Genomic DNA, 4886 nt, shown 5'->3' on the forward strand with positions numbered 1-4886 from the left:
ATATGTCTTTTGGAACTGTGCAGTGCTCAGAGAATGAAGTCACAACTTCATCACTTGTCTCAAAACTCATTTCTTATGTGCTCATGTGCAAATGTCCCCGTCAGTGGGACTAATAAAGGATCATCTTATGTAGTAGGGCCCAAAGCAAGACACTTAGCGGCAGAAAACAGGCGAATCAGTAGGGTGTTCATTCAACTTTGGTCTGATTTTCTATCTACATATCATACATGAATAAGACCAAAGCACATGGTAGTGTGAACTTGCAAACAATCACAAAGTGACAGTTTTTACACGAGTTCAGTCTGCACTACTAAAACCAAAAAGAGAACGTACCATATGTATCTACAAAGCAAATAACTTTTCCTTTTTTTTACTTCTGGATTGTTCCCTTTATATATGAATCACAACAATAATCGTATTTATCATGAACCAAAATCATTTGTTGAGCTCATTTTAAGTGCAGCATGCTAACCTGGATTTATGTTTTAGCGTTGACATGGTTTCCAACACCATCATGGCACCATAACACAGGTAAAATAAAACAAGTTCCTTCACAGGGATAGATTAGCTTCTAGGAAACTGATGCAGGTGAACACTAATCATTGAGGTAGTACACCACAGTTAAGTGGCCTGTAGCTACTTCCACACAAACCACCTGCTTCACATAAGCTGAGACAGCTAACAAGTAACCGCTGTAGCTAGTAACTAGTGCACTAACATGGTGGCTTATATTGACGATTGACTCTTTTCATATTTCATAAACATTTTTAACCCATGCCAAAAACCTACTTCGTCACATTTCAGTGTGTTAGACAGGTTGATGTTCGACAGGGGCTGCTCGTCTGATCATGTGATACCACTGACATGTGATATTTTTTAATGAGAAAAACAGGAAAATCATCTGTGGTCATTCAACACATTCAACTCAGTCTTGGTCATGTTTTCTTGATTGAAGGAACAGTGACATCCCCTATGCATAATCCAACCCTAGCACTAGCTAGTGGTGCTCTCCCACTGTTCAAGTCAATAGGGAATACATTTAGGAGTGGTAGAAACAGCTACAGATGACTTGGTTTGATTTGTTATGAGTGAATAATCATCTCTGTTAAAGGGAGGAAAATCTGATGTTCACATGTCAGATATGGATAATGAAATGAATGAGGCGTGAGTCTCCACTGCTTGGGGTGTGTCATTTACAGGAAAGTGTACCTGTCCTCATTCACACGTTTAAATGTGTTAAATGTATGAAACGAAAGGTTGTTTTTGTCATTTGTGTAGTTCACAGAAAAGAGTACCTCTCCTCAGTTACCTGTTTATCAGGAACAACGAGCACAACCACATCCATCACGTTGGGAAACCATGTTCCCTACATTGTCAGAAATGACAGATGGAGATGTCTGAGTCTGACATGAGAAATACTACATTCATCAAACCAACTGCTCCCAGACTTGGAATGTGAATAGTTTTAAACGTTTGTTGGTCACAAATATCTCTGCAGCTGCCCACAAAACTCACATCAAACAAACAAACCTAATTCCAACCATTTGTAACTTTTTGTGTTCATGAGAATTCGCTCGTCGTCTTCCTGTATTTACAGACTCATGGAATAAAGCTGAACCTCAGTTACATCGGGACTGTGTTTGTTGAGTAGATCCTCCCAGTGGTACCAAGAACTTCTGTGGTAGTGCAATTTAGCTTGAGAGGGTGACAACAGCTTTTTGGAATCACCTCTCATCATGTTTTTTCCAAAGCTTGCTGGGCTCCATTTGATTGGACAAATATTTGTTTATCTTGAAAACATCTAAACACTGCATGAGTAATGAGTGGAATATCAAAGCTGTGCCTATATTGACCGATATCCAATGATTAATCACATGATTTTGAGATGACCAAGCTGGTTTCCACCATACGTGGAGAAAAGAAACACGCTGAGTACCTCCTAATATTAATGGTACAAGCTTCTAAGACAACAGTATGTGTAAAATGTTTGTGGCTATAGAATATGCAGGTATGAATTCATTGGAGACATGATAGGTATTGTGTCATATACTATGAAGCTTGTGCCATTAATATTAACATGTGACTGTAAGACAGAGTATTACTGATGGATTATGGAACAGTCCAGAAACTTTTAAGGAGAATACTGAGGAACAAGATAAAATATGTATGCTTTTCTTTTGGACTGATAGAGATTGAGACTGACAAATGAATCATTCTGAATCAGAAATCATTTGATTCTTTAAACTCTGGAGGTGAAAGATAATCAGATGTTTTCATTACTATGTGTGATGTCATTCAAATAAGTAGAAGAAACAGTGCACAGTCTAGCAGACATTATATAGAGATAAGAGAAATTGCAGAAGAGTGAATTGTCCGTTTTTGGTGTGTGTGATCTGATCTACTGGGAGTAATGTTGATTGTAAAGTCTGACAGCGGCAGGAAGAAAGGACCTGGACTTCACATTCAACTCACCTAATTGCCACCCGCAAAAGTTCTCTGATGTCTCCGCAATAGGCGTCCTAATCACTAATCGGGACGACAGGGAGTACAGAGAGCTGACCCAGAATTTTGTGGACTGGTGCAAGCAGAACCACCTCCAGATCAATGCAGGGAAAACCAAAGAGCTGCTGGTGGACTTCCACAGGTGCAAACACTCTCCTCCTACACCAGTGAACATCCAGGGAGTGGATATTGAGATGCTGACGTCTTACAAGTACCTGGGTGTTCACCTGAACAATAAGCTGGACTGCACTGACGATAGAAATGCAGCTCATACGAAAGGATAGAGGAGACTCAGGTCTTTTGGAGAGCAAGGGGGCACTCCTGAGGACCTTTTTTGACTCTGTGGTGGCATCAGCTGGGGCAGCAGCATCTCGACTGCTGACAGGAAGAGACTGAACGGACCGGTTCAGAAGGCCAGTTCTGTCCTGGGATGCCCCCTTGACCCAGTGGAGGTGGTGGGAGAAAGGAGGATGGTGGCTAAGCTATCTTCCCTGTTGGAGAACATGTCCCACCCCATGCAGGTCACTCTGAGTGCACTGGGGCAGCTCCTTCAGTGACGGGTTGTTTCACCTGTGGTGTGTGAAGGAGAGATACTGCAGGTCCTTTCTTCCTGCCGCTGTCAGACTTTACAATCAACATTACTCCCAGTAGATCAGATCACACACACCAAAAACGGACAATTCACTCTTCTGCAATTTCTCTTATCTCTATATAATGTCTGCTAGACTGTGCACTGTTTCTTCTACTTATTTGAATGACATCACACATAGTAATGAAAACATCTGATTATCTTTCACCTCCAGAGTTTAAAGAATCAAATGATTTCTGATTCAGAATGATTCATTTGTCAGTCTCAATCTCTATCAGTCCAAAAGAAAAGCATACATATTTTATCTTGTTCCTCAGTATTCTCCTTAAAAGTTTCTGGACTGTTCCATAATCCATCAGTAATACTCTGTCTTACAGTCACATGTTATCTAATGTTATCTAAGAGTTGACTGCTTGGGAAACATCACCTTAACTCTAGCAGAGTTCTGGTCTACGTTTCTCATGGCAACAATGCGCATAGCGCAATAAATGTACAGGCCTCTGCTCTGTAGCTGGCATTAGCTTTAGGGTAAATATGTCGGTCTACATTTGGTACATGCACTCAGTTAACCTAAGTGGTTTATTAGGAGTTTGACGCAACATATGTGAGAGACTAAGGGAAGATATTGGCTTTTAAACAGATTTGTAATCATTAGAATGATGTGGGTTTGTTTGATGGAGTATTGTCCCTCAGTGATCTAATATACAGCTTGATTATAGACTTTGACTTTGTGAAGTATACTGAAAGAGCATTCTAAATTCAGCCTTGGTTGACGCGCTCAAGCGCGTATTTTGAATTGATGCACAGCCGAGTGTATTCGTGTTTGGTCTTGTTTGGTCTTGTTGCTCCTGGCGAAATGATAATGACAATACATACACTAACTGTCAAACTTACTGGCTTACTTGATAAACTGAACAAAAATGAACAAAAATGTAAGTAATTTGAGTTAGGTTTTTTGTTTTCCATTATGTGTAATAACTGAAGCATTTCTCAAATGGTAAATTGATCTTCAAACACAAACTGTTTTATATATCTATATTTTACGGGATTGTTTTCAGGACTTCGTGCAGCCTCTTCTTATCAGGGCAGTGTCTATACTCCTTTTACTGTTTATAGTCCTTTTCCCATAATTCAAACACACTCTCTTGACATCCTTTATATGTTTTTTTTTCTCCCCTATCTGAGCAGAGGGATGTCCCTCTATGCTGTAACCCACAGGTTTTAATTTGGAGTCACCTTCAGAGACTGAGATAGACAGATCAAAATGTGAATTTTAAGCTCAGATATGATGTGCGTGCACGGTTTCATTTTCTAAAAGTCTTAGCCCATGCCCATGTTTTAGCTTTCTGACAGAGGGCAGGCAGGACTTGAGCTTCAACATTTAGGTGTTTGTTATTGTTCAAGATGCCTTTGACCTTTTTGACCTGATAAGGGTAGTCAGGGAATCAAATGCATTTACAGTGGTCAACACTGACCACCAATGGCCTCTGCTTTGTTTCTATATCATTACAAAAGGTTGAGGGCCACATGATGACATTTTGAGATTAATACAATATTAAACAGTTCTCTGAAGGTTTTATGAGGAAATAGGTGTCTTATTGTATGTTTAACAAAACTTGTGTAAGCTGTAAGGTTGTGATATCAAACCTTCCTTATGTGATTCTATAAAATGACAGTTGTAGATGACAGAGTCTCACTTGTTGAGTAATTCTGCTTTTCTTAAACCAACTGTACCAAGACCTGAAGTATTTTTCCTCAAGGGTCTTCAAATATATATATTTTTTTTTTTCTTCCA

This window comes from Chanos chanos, chromosome 6 (genome assembly GCF_902362185.1).
Source record: "Chanos chanos chromosome 6, fChaCha1.1, whole genome shotgun sequence".
Lineage (NCBI taxonomy): Eukaryota > Metazoa > Chordata > Actinopteri > Gonorynchiformes > Chanidae > Chanos > Chanos chanos.